The sequence below is a fragment of the Ascaphus truei genome, chromosome 1 (assembly GCF_040206685.1).
Source record: "Ascaphus truei isolate aAscTru1 chromosome 1, aAscTru1.hap1, whole genome shotgun sequence".
NCBI classification, from domain to species: domain Eukaryota; kingdom Metazoa; phylum Chordata; class Amphibia; order Anura; family Ascaphidae; genus Ascaphus; species Ascaphus truei.
The window spans coordinates 19,061,688-19,077,336 of record NC_134483.1 but is presented as its reverse complement, the minus strand read 5'-3'; positions in this window follow the sequence as shown (position 1 = coordinate 19,077,336).

The following is a 15,649-nucleotide window of genomic DNA, read 5'->3' as shown; positions in this document are numbered from 1 at the left end:
AGACTTGTTACAAACCACACCTATGAAGAACTCCCCAAACTGGTCCATTCAGATATATCCCAAAAAAACCTGTTAGAAAGCTGTTGAGTTTAACCACGGCTAGGATGGAAAATCGATTGTCAAGGCCAGGTGCAGAGGGACTTAGTGATTAGTTTACTTCCCTAAGCAACTGTGAAACTGTTTTTTTTTTTTTTAGTTAATTAACATTGAAGAAGAGACCTGTGAGGCTTCTAAAGCTCTGTGTGCTTTACAATTGAAAGTCTAATGTTCTTTCCATGATAAGCATGACAAGTTACAGCAAATGTATGCTGCTCCAGAACCGATGCTGCTACTAGAACTACTTCTATCAAAGTAACGTAATGTCCCTGTAATATTTCATTCCTAATGCCACGCGCCAGCCATGATTAATTTGATCTTGTGTTGCTTTCTTTGTTAAAAAGCACACTATACGATCACAAGTAATACATGTAATAAAGTAGCAAGGTAGTTGCAGCACTAGTTATTGGTGACCGTGTATTTAAAAAGAAGGGTCCCACGAAGTGAGATAACATTTTCTTCAATCTAAACTGGTCTTTTTGTGTCATACATCAGTAACGATATGGTTTGATATATAGTAATTGTTCAGTGTTCGTTAATTTTTGTTTTTCTTTGAATGCAATTTGTATATAATATATGCCCTTTTTGCCTATCTCTCAGCCTAACCCTAATATTACCACCTTGGTACTGGGTATTTCCTGTATGTGACCTCGCTGCTAATACGTTCTTTCTGTAAGTGACATTATAGCCTTATTACAGCTAGGGATATCGTCATCTCCATATATAAAAAAAAAAAGAGCTTAGTTTTGATGGGCAGAAAATAAGTATGTATATCTTTATTTATATAGCGTCCACAGCTGTACTTAGCTCTTTATAAGAGAGACAATACAGCACAGGGAATTATAATACAATAAGTGCAACAAATAAGATCAGACGACAGAAAAGGAAATCCCTGCCCCTGAGAGCTTACAATCTAAGTGGTATAATGGGAAACTTACAGAGACAGCTGTAGATGGCAATCATTGGTAAGAGTGACTGCGGGTATGGGACAGTAACCATGAGTCTAGGCTAAGTTCATCAAAAGCACTGGTAATATTAATGCAACTAATTGAAACGTTGTGATACCTGAAGTTATAACATACAGTATGTTGTGTTATATGGGGGGGGGGGGGGGGTTGGGAGGGGAGGGACAATCTCACAGTACATCTGTATGCAGCTGGCAGGTCCTTCTTGCAACAAAATAAAACAAGAATAGCAATATACGGTAGAGTAGCAATCACATTGACTGCTCTTTGTTTATCATTGAGACATATCTCTGTTTTTGACCTAAAAGGTACTGTGCATATATAGGTAGTACTTCCTACATTATGTTTTCTATAGGTCAGAGCACATTTTTTTTGAAACAGTCAGTCATTTGACTTTACCCAGCAACATAATGTAATGCTTGTTGCAAAACACATACAATTGATTCAAAAAAATAAGCTAACGATGGTATTTAATAATGTTATGTTTTATTAAACAGTTAAGCTATCGTATGTTATACACACAGTCCTAAGATTCACATTACCCAACGGGTTGAAGTAAATAAAATACATATAAGGGTGTTTGTTTAACAGAAATTGGTGTTATCTCATATAAATATTGATTACAAAATGTAGAAATCTCCCATACTTTAAATTAAGTCAACTACACCAGTCAAATGTGTATAACGTGTCCTAATTTCATGCTAAAGCCGACTTTGAGCCACACTCATTAAATGGTGCTAAACTTTAGTACAATTTAATTCCCCTTCACTCGTACTGTACATCATTTTACATTTGATGCTAACAGAAATGTTTATTTGCCAGTCCCGTGAGTTGCTTTGATACGAGAACGGGATGAGAGCTGCTTCTATGAACACTTAAACACCCCCTCCAATAAGCACACACGGTTTATTGGGATCCGTAATGAATGTAGACAGCAGTGCATAAAAACACACTCATTATTTCCATGTTCAGTCTGGTGTAAGGAAATAGAATATGTTGGGACTGTTGTATAACAAACCAGGATAAATGTTAACAATTGTAACTCACCAAAGGGAATATCATATTTACATGTATTGTAATGAATGTAAAAAAGCAGCAAAGTGTGTGTTTTTTTTTTTTTCCTACTGACATTTTGAAACCTATCGGAATAAAAATGTGAATTGCAGATGTCGCTAGGGTTATTGCTTCCACTGGCATGTTAGGGTGGATAGGTGTTGATATGCTGCATTATGGCTGCCATTGAATCCTATGGAACTGATATTCTGCGTTATAAAGCGATGTTCTCCGTAGGTGAAATTAAGCTTGCTGCATCTGTATATCCTGTATTTTACTTTTGTTTTAAGTCACTTTTTTGGGAGGAGGGGGAAGAGGAAAACAATGCTAATGTTTAATTATGACACGTACTGCAATGTTTTATTTTTTGAAGAAAAAAAATGTACGAGTCATCAATAAAATCTTATTGTACCAATGTTGAGTAAAGTTTTCATTTTATATCTGTTTAATATTCATCTCATGTTGAACGCATTAAGATTTATTATATCTACAAAGTCTAAAAACTGTTCTTGAGTGCCTCGCCATAGAATGAGAATATCATCTATATACCTGACCCACAAAAGGATGTGGAAGGTATACAGTTAATTTGTATAATTGAAAGACATTTTGAGCCTTCCACCACCCAAGATACAGGTTTCCATATGTTGGGCACACAGTTCGTCCCCATGGCGATCTTCTTTGATGGTATCATTTTTTATTAAATAAAATAATAATTGTGCTAATTCAAAATCCAACAAGTTTGGTTCTGGAGTTGGAAGCCTTTGATTTTCATGAAATATATGACTGCTTGATTACCAACAGTGTGTATTACAGTAGAGGCAACGTTTATTCTAACATTTGCCGTAAACTAGCCGGGTTACATTCTGGGTATGTGCTGGGTATGTGCTGGGTATGTTCTGGGCTAGTTTGAGGCACGTTTAAGGCATTTCTGCATTGACTAACGACCCATAGGATTAACACAGCAGGGATCCCTGGCAGTCCAATTCAGTTTGAATGGGACTGCCAGGGACCCCCGCTGTTAATCTGATAGGCCATTAATCAATGCAGAAATGCTGGGGCTAGTTTAAGGAAAGTTTAAGGCATGTATTCAGAATGTACCTGGGTGTTTCCTGGGTTTTTTGGGGAATTGCCACTGGTTTTTGTTCGAATAAGAGTTGCCTCTACTGTATGTTAGTATACAGTGCTTTGACAGCGAAGCTAATCAAGAATTTCCTCGTCAATAGTAACATCATCTAACTTCCCAAAAACATCCTTAGTGTCCCTTGGTTACAAGGGGAGAGAAATTACAAAGGATCTTAATGTAGACACTGAGTTGCTCACTGAGATTTACCAGTGCCAGACACTATCGGCTGCCCAGGGCGAGGATGTTTATCCTTATGAATTTTAGGGAGTCAATAAAAGGTAGCAATCCTTGGTGTTTTTATTAATATGCAATCGTATTAATTTTTAGAGAGAACTTAATTCGACAGACCAAAATCCAATAAAGCAATTGGTTCTTTTCTATATTGGAGAGTTGGGTGTTTTTGAAGGACTTCATAACGTGTGCTGTCGGAAAGCAGTCTCAAATTCTCCCTGATATAGTCTTCTGTATAAGGAATGACAGTATTACCGCCTTTGTCTGATGGTTTTATAATCGTATGAGAAAATATTAAGTACCCAAGTGCTTGTTGTTCCTGAATACAAAGATAGCCACTTTCCCTGTGATATTGAAGCTGTTCCAGATCTTTTGGTACAAGTTTAACAAAAACCTTGACATTCGAGTTTCCTTCTAAAGGTGGGGTAAACCTGGATTATGGTTTTAGATCCATTAAGGGTATTGCCCCTGGGATCCAAGATGCCTCATTTAAAAGGGAGGTAAGATCATGGAAAAATTGTACAGTATGTCTCGTTTATCTAGTTCTGCATGTCGATGGATGAATCCGCCGAAATCCGTTTACCGGATTAACGATGATGTTACCCCCAAAATACGTTTTGCGGTGTGAAATCCGTGGATTAGGCAATCCGTTGGCTTCAAGAATCTGTCAACAGATCGCTGAATCCATGGATTGGATTCTAAAAATCCGTCCACGGGTTGCGGAATCTGTGGAATGTATTGGTAATAATAGTAAAAAAAAAATAGCAAATCGCCTTTTTGACATTAATCCGCCGAAATCCACCGACCAAAGAAAACGGCCGAAGCGCTGCAGATCCAAATTCGCAAAAAATATTCACCCATCTCTAGTCCCTGGTTCTTCAGTTTGGCTTGTTCTCACCTCCGTGAATTTCTCTAGATGTAATTTTCACACAAAAAGGAGTCAAGATCCACTGAGGTGTAGAAAGATAAACCGTGGCCAAGTGCTGTTATGTTTATTAAGATGAGCACTTGAGAGGTTTATTATTTAGCTTTTGTCTCATATATTATCGGATAGTGGAACCGCCTGCCTTCTTGTTTCCCCCACCCTGTGTAGCCCCAAATATCTCTCTTCCCTCATTCCAGCTTATCTTTCCCCTTCTTTCGTGAATAGGCAGGCTTGTTAAAGAATATACTGTATTTAGGAAAGAGTTGACACATAAGCAAAGGAGTAATTGTTCAGCTGGTTTTACTATATAGTAGATACGAGCCATACCCAGGGATATGCTCATATGAGTTAACAAAGGAATTGCAAAACGATATATTCTGCCTCTTACAGTATAACATTGGATTGGATAGAGTAATACATCTTTGACTCATGCTAGTGTCTAATAGGAGGATAGAATTTGGATCTCCTAAATGAAATAGTAACATGTGCAAAGAATGTGTATGTGTTAATAGTGGATTGGCTATAAGAGAAAGGGAATGAAGTCCTCTGCCGAAGACCTGTGCCGTGTGCAAAATGAAAGTACAGTCCAGGAACAAGAAAACGAACAAAGAAATTGCAGAATGGAATTTCATAAAGGGACTGTCACCCATATCCTTTCAGGTTCACTAGGCTGGTGTCGGGGATATACCTAACGTCCTATAAGCTCTCGCTATGTATGTATATAAATGTGTCTTTATATAGCGCCATTAATGTACATAGCGCTTCACAGTAGTAATACACATGACAATCATATAGAGAACAAATAATATAAATAACATAAAGGGAATAAGTGCTTCAGACATACAAGTAACATTTAGGAAAAGGAGTCCCTGCTCCGAAGAGCTTACAATCTAATTGGTAGGTAGGAAGAATGTACAGAGACAGTAGGAGAGTATTCTGGTAAGTGCGTCTGCAAGGGGCCAAGCTTTATATATCAGTTGTATAGCATTAGCCACAGAGCTACTCATGCTTTGTTAAGCAGGTGGGTCTTAAAGGTGGACAGAGAGGGTGCTAGTCGGGTAGTGAGGGGGAGGGCATTCCAGAGGTGCGGGGCAGTCAGTGAGAAAGGTTTAAGGCGGGAGAGGGCTTTAGATACAAAAGGGGGTAGAGAGAAGACATTCTTGAGCAGAACGCAAGAGTCGGGATGGTGCATAGCGAGAAATTGGGGCTGAGATATATGGAGGGGCAATACAAAAAAGGAATGGGTGAAAGAGGGGGAAGCTCCCGCATCAGCTTCAATATCGAAGGAGTAGTAGATAACAGTAAGTATGATGTAAGAGAAATAATAAGGTGCAAATAGGGATAAGGAAAATACTGGCCAAACAAACAGAAAGATTCCCCAATGAATGCACTCTAATTATAAAGTGTGAAATAATGAGTGAATTAAAATTACTATTTATCCAATTATGTAATATAAAATGTATTGTACAGAGGGATGTGGTGAAACCTACCCAAGACCACTCCCTTTTAACATACCAACTCCTGATTCCAGATAATATATGAATTATTAGGAAAGAGACCTAGGGAGACACTAATCTCTTGAGTATCTAATATCAGTGGAGTATCTAATATCAGATGGCTATCAGTGGAAAGAATATAATCCCAAGGAAATAAGAATAGCAATAAATGTTGTGATACTATTAACTAAAATAACTGGTACGGTGAAATAATACCTAATACCAGTGCTGAATCCTTAGAAATGCAATAGGCTGCATACAGTATATGTCAATATTAGCCAACATGAAATGAGAGACTACTGTGTCTTTAAGGGTAAAAGTATAATGAGACATAGAGTCACTATGCGAACACAGACTGGTGAAGTATAATCACCTAAACAAGTCATTTACAACTGATTGGTAGGTGGATATAACCTGCAAAAATGGATCCTATAAAGGGCTAGCACAAAATGTGCAAGAAAAAAGCCCTGAGGCACGGTTCAAGGACCATATCCCGTTATAGTCTCCTATCTAATTGTAACGGGTATTCCCTATGAATACCGCCGCTACTACCTGCTGTGCAACCTGTGTGGCTCTCAGGAGCCTAAGCCTCCGCTTGGGGAACCGGGGGTACATACATATCATACATCTCTAGGTGCAACGCCTCCACCTGGGAGGGATCCCAACGGAGTGGGAGGAGGCCCTCACAGGAAACAACCACACAACACGAACGAATATAAAACAGGACTGGCTTTACTGCATGGAAACACATATATCACTCAATAACATCATAACATCATCATGCGCCACGGCGGGCGCTAACCACACTGGGTGTCACGGCGGACACTAACCACACTAGGCGTCACGGCGGACGCTACCACCTCTAGGCGTCACGGCGGACGCTATCACCTCTAGGCGTCACGGCGGACGCTACCACCTCTAGGCGTCACGGCGGACGCTACCACCCACAATGTGACCCCACCCTGTGTCCAGTAACCCCCACCCAAATGTCTCGTACTCCCAGAGTCAAATACCACTGTGCATATGTGTGTGTGACTGCGCAGCCACTATGTTTGGTGATAGGCCTGGTTGGTGCACGTGAGTTGCAGGTTACCTGCCCGGGCTCCAGCCACGGGTACCGCGATATCAATCCGCACGATCCGACGTTGTCCTCCACACCGCGTGGGTTGAAAGTCCAGCGCGAACAATGTCTCTCCTAGTCTTAGGGTCTTTGGTGGTGTTCTGAGCCCAGAACCCACCTCGCAGGGCCGCACGGCTTCAGCACTGTGTCCCTGACTACTTGACCAAATAATGGGGCAGTGTCCCTATCTAGGGCCTGTCCGTAAGCTCCACAAGCTATTAGGTGGCTCAGGACCTAACTGGGACCTTGGGGGCTGCTGGCCTATGCAGAGGGTCACTGACCCCTGCATCCACCTCTTACCCCTAGCTGGTCCGGATCCTGACTGCCTGCGTGCTGACAAAACCCCGCGAAATGTATAACTGGGAGCAGGGGAATCCGGCCTTCCGATTGGCTCCCTGGCGTCAGGTGTCTCTGCCCCTAAGCACCCTGGGGGCTGGCAGTCTATTTCTCGCGCATGCGCGAGCTGTCTGAGCCTCCCGCGCTGTGCATTGCCATTGCGCATGCGCAACAGCCCTGTGTATGGCGGCGCCCTGCTTCCCGAGCCGCCTGGCCGGTGGCAACGCGATCGCGGCCTTAGCGACGGCCCGATCGCGTCCCCGGCAACCGGCCTGCTCGCCGCTCGCGTCCCTAGCTACCAGGGATCTCTATGCTCGCGCTCCAGCCCGATCCACACGAGCGCTCACAACTGGAAAGGAGGGGGTGAGTGCGCGAGGGGGGGGCCTGGCTACACGCGAGGGGGAACCTGGCTACATCCTCCCCCTGGTGAAAACTCCAACGTCCTCGCTTGGACCACATAACTTCCCAACAATGTACACAAATTATATAATAAAAATGCAGTAAAACATATAACTTAGCACAGGTAACTCTAAACGAGATTGCATAATTCGTTGAACATCACAATCACAGACTGTATCTTACTACGAGAACACTGCTGAGCCTCATAATGGGGTGCCCCCATTTGATCGTAAGTAACCCTAGTTGGCGGGTACCTAACTCGTTGACTCCGTCGGAGTTGTTCTTCGGCAACTCCCTCGGGGGAGTAATAAGCATAGTCCTGAGGCCTAGCCTCTTCCCTTGAGGGGAGAAATGTCTCTGAGGGTACAAAACACGGGCTCTGTGGATCCAAAGGCTGGCCTGTTGGTGCCACCTTAGTAGGCATTGGCCTACGGGGCCCTTTACCCGTAGCTCCTTCGGGAGATGCCCCTTCTGCGGAATGGCCCCTTTGAGAGGGTCCCTCCATAGGTTCTTCCGGAGTTTCAGAGTGAGTCTCGTTAGTTACAGTCTCTTGACCCACTTCTGATAGATCGAACTCACCGTTGAGCGGTGTGGCCTGTAGTTCCTCTTCTTCTTCTCCCACTTGGGGGATGGGGAGAAGGTGATTACGATGCCAAAACTTTACCCGGCCATCGGTGTCTCTGATGCGATAAACCGGGAGGCCAGGCATCTGTGACTCCACCTCATATACGCAATCTCTCCACCGGTCCGCCAGTTTATGTTTTCCGGGGATTCCCAAATTACGAAGTAACACTGCATCCCCAGGACGTAACTCTCGATACTTGACTTTATTGTCATAACGTCTCTTGTTACCAGCATTCAGTTTGGCTGTAGACTTCTCAGCCTGTTGGTAAGCTTGTTGCAGACTGTCTTTTAGCCTTTGCACGTACTTAAAATGAGTGGTATTGAATATCCCGTCCGTGGATACTCGGAGACGCACATCTACTGGAAGTCTGGCCTCCCGCCCAAACATGAGGAAGTACGGGGAGAACCCCGTGGACTCATGGCGAGTACAGTTATACGCGTGTACCAAAGTTTCTACATGACGACTCCATTCTGTTTTCTGCATTCCCTTCAGGGTTCCAAGCATGTCCAACAGGGTCCTGTTGAATCGTTCAGGTAAAGCATCTCCTTCAGGGTGGTACGGCGTCGTCCGGGATTTGGCGATGTTCAGCATTTTAAGTAATTCTCGGATCAGAGTACTCTCAAAATCTCGCCCTTGGTCGGAGTGAAGTCGGTTTGGAAGACCGTAGTGAACGAAGAACTTTTCCCATAGAACTTTCGCGACCGTGATAGCCTTTTGGTCTTTTGTGGGGAAGGCCTGTGCATAGCGGGTGTAATGGTCCGTGATGACCAGCACATTACCGATTCCTCGACTATCAGGTTCGATACACAGGAAGTCCATGCACACCAGGTCCATTGGACCAGAACTCTTTAGATGGGCCATGGGAGCTGCTCGGGTAGGCAACGTCTTGCGTTGAACGCACCGGGAACAACGGCGGCAGTGTTGTTCCACCGCTTCCCGCATCTTGGGCCAGAAAAACCGGTCTCGGACTAGCCCAAAAGTCTTCTCCACCCCGAGATGCCAGTGGTCATCGTGTAGAGACTTCAACACCATATATCTCAAGTTTTGGGGTAGAACTAGTTGTCGCCTATCAGGGTGGTTATGATATTGGACTACCCTATAGAGCAAACAATTATCTATCTCGAACTTGTCCACCTCACGCATGAGTAACGCGACCAGATCTCGGGGAGCACTCTTCAATAGAGCAGGGTTCTTCCGCTGAACGGCTTGTCGGATTATGCTGATCACTGGATCTCTTAATTGATAGTCTACTAAGTCTTTCCATCTTATGACTTTGTCCTGGGTTATGTTCATCCCTGCGGGGTCGCAGTAGGCAGCAGGGATCGCTTGCGACTGGCACCCTAACGAATCGGCTACTCTTAGTTCAGAGAATGCGACCTGATCATTGATGACGGCCGCTATACTACACATTGCTCGCATCCCAGGTCCAGGGATCTCTTCCCATTCATCATCATCAGGAGTGGCACTCAATCCTGGTCGTCGTGATAGAGCATCGGCCCCAATGTTCAGAGGCCCTGGCTTGTACTTCAGGGAGAATCGGTAGTTACATAGTGTTGCCAGCCAGCGATGTCCGGCTGCATCCAATTTGGCGGAAGTATTGATATACGTGAGGGGATTGTAATCGGTCCTTACCTCAAACGTAACACCATAGAGGTAATCGTGAAGTTTCTCCGTGATCGCCCATTTGAGAGCCAGGAACTCTAGCTTGTGCACCGGATATTTCTGCTCACTGGGTGTCAGACTGCGGCTGATGTAGGCTACAGGCCGAAGACCCTCGGGGTGTTTCTGATGAAGGACAGCGCCCAGTCCATTGAGACTGGCATCCACATGCAGGACATATGGTTGTTCTGGGTCAGCATATGCAAGCACTGGTGCTTCAGTCAGGCTTTTCTTCAAATTCAGGAAGGCCCGTTCACACTCAGGCGTCCACTTATCACCAAACGGTTGACGGGCCGACGTGGCCTTTCTCCCAGTATCTTCGGGGTATATCTTCAGCAAATTGTTCAGGGGTTTAGCTCGACTAGAGTACCCTTCCACGAACCGACGGTAATACCCACAGAACCCGAGGAAGGATCGCAGTTCCGCGACATTATCGGGACGCGGCCAGTTCACCACCGCTTCTACTTTGGCTGAATCAGTAGCAATCCCCTGGGCAGACACGATGTGTCCCACGTAGGTCACTGAGGTGTGGCAAAACCTACACTTTTCGAGTGATAGCTTCAATCCTTCTTGGCCAAGACGATCTATCACCTTCAGTAGCCTCTCCTCGTGTTCTTCTAAGGTCTTCCCAAAGACAATGATATCGTCCAGGTAAACCAGGCACTCCCGAGGATTCATGTCCCCTATTGTTTTTTCCATCAACCGCTGGAAAGTAGCAGGGGCTCCGCATATACCTTGGGGCATACGCGTGAACTGGTAGAAGCCCAGGGGACAGACGAAGGCAGTCTTTTCCTGATCCTCTTCACTCATGGGTACCTGGTAGTACCCAGATCGCAAATCGAGCACACTAAACCATTGGCTCCCGTTCAGAGCGTTCAGGATCTCTTCAATACGAGGGAGATTGTATTGGTCAGGTACCGTACGATTATTTAGGGTTCGATAATCGACGCACAATCTTACAGATCCATTCTTCTTCCTTACTACCACTATGGGTGATGCATAAGGACTCCGCGACTCCGTCAGTATTCCAGCGGTCTTCATCTCCTCCAGGACATCCCTTACATCGTCCACATCCCTGGGGGCGATACGACGAGAGCGTTCACGGAACGGAGTGGCGTCATTCAGCCTAATAGTGTGTTGGGCGCTGCGACTGCGGCCCACATCCATCTCGCTGGTAGAAAATACTGTTTTTCTTTCCTTCAGCTTGGCTGTCAGTCGATCCTTCCACTCGGTCGGCAGGGTCGAATCCCCGAAGTTGAAGTCCAGGTCGACTAACCGCTCACCTACTGCAGCGGCGTTCACCTGGGGCGCGGTTTCCACCGGGCTGACGGGATATATACTGCCCAGACTTTCTCCTACATCGATGTCCATTGGAAATGGGGAGATGTTTTGGATATACACATGGGTTCGGAGAGGAACTCGGGTCGTCCACTCTTTTACTTCAGGTATTACCCGATACCCTCTCTGGATCTCTTCCTCAGGATCACTCTCCAGAGAGAACAGATGATCGGTCTCCTCCCGATCCGGATAACAGCACCAGACGGCCATGCGTTTCACTCCCCCTGGTGAAATGGTCGTCAGTCCGCGTTGACGATTGTAGAGGTCCCCGTGACGCTCTAGGGCATATACTCGGTTGCACTCCTCTCTCAGTACAGGATCTAGGCGGGTATCGGCCATTGGCAATTCATTAGTCTCCTTCAAGTAGGCTCTGATGACAGCTCGTACTATATCCGTATTTGTCCCCAGGATGACCGGATACTGACACTGTCCTTGAGGTTTTGGGCACACCATTGCCTCCACACTCATGGGATGTTTCTTGCCGGTATTCAATTGAAGTATCTACAGTTGAACGCTCACAATCCCATCGATGGGGTAATCTTCGTTGCTCAACCCCCTCACTTTCATATGTTCCGCCGACCGCAGGGGACAATGCTTCAGGTGCTGGTCGTAGAAGTGCCGGTATATTATGGTCACTTGAGACCCGGTGTCCAATAGAGCAGCAGCATAGACTCCCTCTACTACCACACGTACGATGGCCGAAGGGCCCACCTGACAGTAGCCATCTCCCCCTGGAGTTCCTTCGCCTGGGCTCAGGTCAGGAGGGGCTTCGGGAGGTGTGGGGGTAGCCTCGGTGGTTTTGGCTTCTGAGGTCTGCCTCTGACAGATCATAGTCCTGGCCGAGCTTCCTTTACGGAGCGTTTCCTTTTCTTGGGTGTCTCCATTAGGGCACTCTCTAGAGAAATGGCCTTTCTGTCCACAGGTATAGCAGACGACGTCTTTGAGGTCCAGTCGTCTTGGGTAGGTGGGGGAGGATCTCCCCGAAGCCCGCCCTTTCGTTGAGGGCGACTTGGGTGGCGCATCTTCCTCTTTGACAGGTGTCTTGGGCCGACGAGCGGACGCTCCCGGGGTGGCACTGGCCGGAGGATCTTTGGCTTTGGTGCCTGCATGCAGCTTGGTATAGGCCTCATGCCCTTTTACGATTCCCAGAATGTCCATGAAGGTAGGGGGGGGTCCCTCCTTTAGGGAGCACCTGATCATAATCACAATGTGATGCGTGGGGATGGCCCCTCGGAGGAACTGCTTGCGCCGATATTCGTCCATCTCTGAAGATAGGATGAGGCTGCAAGTTCGCAATTTCCACAGGACCAGCTGGATGCGTTGTAGGAAGTCGGACAGGTCTTCCTTCTCCTTCTGTCTGAGAGCGTAATACTTGAACCACAGCTCGCTCTCCTCTTCCTCCTTGCCATAGATCTGGACTAACAAGTCTACCATCTGGTGAGCAGAGAGATCAGGGTCTTGGTCACGCTGTGCACTGACCATGGTGGCCGCTGGGGGTCGTAGACTTTCCAGGATTCTCTGCCGTCTGACCGTTTCAGAGCAGGGCCATTCGTCGATCACCTTGAGGGTGTGCTCCTTCCAAGAATCGATACTCTCTTCGCCTGTGGGGACAGGGACCGTCCCTGAGAACGCCTTCAATTTCCTATAATTTTGGGCTTGAGCGGACGTAGTTATCGCTTCCACTAGCTGCGGGAATGTCACTCCTAACAGGGAGCCGTCATTGTTGGAGCCACTGGCTATCGCTGCTCGCTGCCTGTTAGGGGTTGGGGTAGAACTGTTCACGGACCGGTTAGTAACCGGTGATGTGGCCGGACTGCCGGCCCAACTGGTGGCCCCTTGCCTAGCATCTGAAGAGAAGGTCACTCTGGGTAGGGATATATCTGATCGGATGGGTGTACTGGCGGCCATATCTCTGTCGTCCCAACCCTCATGTCTGGGGAGGGAAGTGACGTGACTGGAAACAGTTCCCGGGTAAATTAGAGGGCATCCGTGCGGCAAAGTCTCTGGTAGATACACTACTCGTGGGCCTCTATCAGGAAGTATAGCTTGTTCAGTGGCTAGCAATAGGGTATTCTCTTGCCGGTCAATGTCATAGTGCTTGCTGATGAGGCGGGCGTCCGCCAGACCAGGTAATGTCCTTACTGCGCTGCAGACAGTAAACATGGGGACATCAGCAGGCACTCCGTCTACGGCGACCACGTGTCGCAGAAGCTCTCCTAGCTTTTCGGCCCAGTCGGCCACTTGTTTGGGCGTGAGCGCAGACATGCTGACTGACAGGGTAACGGTACTACAAAGTGGGGCACCCCAGGACTCTCTCAGCAGCACCTCCAAATGTAACGGGTATTCCCTATGAATACCGCCGCTACTACCTGCTGTGCAACCTGTGTGGCTCTCAGGAGCCTAAGCCTCCGCTTGGGGAACCTGGGGTACATACATATCATACATCTCTAGGTGCAACGCCTCCACCTGGGAGGGATCCCAACGGAGTGGGAGGAGGCCCTCACAGGAAACAACCACACAACACGAACGAATATAAAACAGGACTGGCTTTACTGCATGGAAACACATATATCACTCAATAACATCATAACATCATCATGCGCCACGGCGGGCGCTAACCACACTGGGTGTCACGGCGGACACTAACCACACTAGGCGTCACGGCGGACGCTACCACCTCTAGGCGTCACGGCGGACGCTATCACCTCTAGGCGTCACGGCGGACGCTACCACCTCTAGGCGTCACGGCGGACGCTACCACCCACAATGTGACCCCACCCTGTGTCCAGTAACCCCCACCCAAATGTCTCGTACTCCCAGAGTCAAATACCACTGTGCATAGTGTGTGTGACTGCGCAGCCACTATGTTTGGTGATAGGCCTGGTTGGTGCACGTGAGTTGCAGGTTACCTGCCCGGGCTCCAGCCACGGGTACCGCGATATCAATCCGCACGATCCGACGTTGTCCTCCACACCGCGTGGGTTGAAAGTCCAGCGCGAACAATGTCTCTCCTAGTCTTAGGGTCTTTGGTGGTGTTCTGAGCCCAGAACCCACCTCGCAGGGCCGCACGGCTTCAGCACTGTGTCCCTGACTACTTGACCAAATAATGGGGCAGTGTCCCTATCTAGGGCCTGTCCCTAAGCTCCACAAGCTATTAGGTGGCTCAGGACCTAACTGGGACCTTGGGGGCTGCTGGCCTATGCAGAGGGTCACTGACCCCTGCATCCACCTCTTACCCCTAGCTGGTCTGGATCCTGACTGCCTGCGTGCTGCCAAAACCCCGCGAAATGTATCTAACTGGGAGCAGGGGAATCCGGCCTTCCGATTGGCTCCCTGGCGTCAGGTGTCTCTGCCCCTAAGCACCCTGGGGGCTGGCAGTCTATTCTCGCGCATGCGCGAGCTGTCTGAGCCTCCCGCGCTGTGCATTGCCATTGCGCATGCGCAACAGCCCTGTGTATGGCGGCGCCCTGCTTCCCGAGCCGCCTGGCCGGTGGCAACGCGATCGCGGCCTTAGCGACGGCCCGATCGCGTCCCCGGCAACCGGCCTGCTCGCCGCTCGCGTCCCTAGCTACCAGGGATCTCTATGCTCGCGCTCCAGCCCGATCCACACGCGCGCTCACAACTGGAAAGGAGGGGGTGAGTGCGCGAGGGGGGGGCCTGGCTACACGCGAGGGGGAACCTGGCTACATCATATATATATAAATTATAATAGACCTGATGGAGAAACATGCACTAATTGTAAAATAGCCCTGAGGCGCGATTATAGTGATCGCATCAAGTAACAACCTCCTGCTTCTATCAAACCAAATGCAGTAAGAGATAAAATGCAAAGTGGTGAAATAATAAGTGCAAATAGCGCTCGTGAAAACAAAATACAGTGATAACAAAATAAAACCTGTGATACAGAGTTTGATGAAGGTAGTCCTTGAGCTGCCTGGAAGGATGATCTGGTATCTCCCAACCAGATAAGAAGTCTGTGGAAAGGAACCTCCTATGGCGCTGAGGTATGAATGGAAGTGAGATCTTGTGCAAAAGTTCTTGTCTTGTGCTATTAACCTCAGGAAAAGATGACAAAAAAGCGAAAAACACTACAATAGTGTATTACCCAGGGACATAGTATAGTCAATATAAAGAGAGCAATTTATTCTATAAAAAACAATTAATATAAAACAATTAATATAAAATAATTAATCGAACAGATAGGAATGCATATAAAACTTCCAAGCGCTTGTACTTGAGGAAGATGAACTGCTCCGCTGTGGTAAAATTGAAATCCTACTCAC